The sequence below is a fragment of the Xenopus laevis genome, chromosome 1L (genome assembly GCF_017654675.1).
Source record: "Xenopus laevis strain J_2021 chromosome 1L, Xenopus_laevis_v10.1, whole genome shotgun sequence".
Lineage (NCBI taxonomy): Eukaryota > Metazoa > Chordata > Amphibia > Anura > Pipidae > Xenopus > Xenopus laevis.
Window position 1 is genome coordinate 175792893 of NC_054371.1, and position 512 is coordinate 175793404.

At 44.7% G+C, this 512-nt stretch overlaps 1 pseudogene; it reads left to right on the plus strand.

Moving 5' to 3' along the window:
* Positions 1–512, plus strand: LOC108695670 (annotated as a pseudogene).

The window sequence follows — 512 nt, forward strand, 5'->3', positions numbered from 1 at the left end:
ATGCAACTTTTTCCCGGGCTCCTGATATCCAACGGCCGCGTTGCCCTGCAGCTCGGCCTACGACCGCGTTCCAGACTTGATTTATTTAGGAATCTTCTCACAGGCTTGACCCGACATGAGAGGATTGAGACAACCTGGGCTCGGGCGGAAAAGCTGCAGCAGTATACAGAAAAACGGATTGACTATTGCAAGCAAGGGGACACAGACAAGCGAGCTATGAAAATGGCTAACTTTTGGCTGATGCAGAAAAATTTAATTCCCAAGCTGTTCAAGGTCCTTGTCCCTCGTTTCAGCTCTCATCACAAATAATTATACCAGAATGTATCAGGTTCCCAACCGAGATAACGTGGATTGTGCTAAAATGATTGAATTCTAAGGGAATCCATACCCTACACACTAATCACACCAAAAAAAGACAATGAAAAGACTCTATTAAACCAGCGTGTTACCAACTAGAGAAGGGTCAAGCTACTTTAAACTCACCTAAGTCACATAGCGGGCCACATTTATGA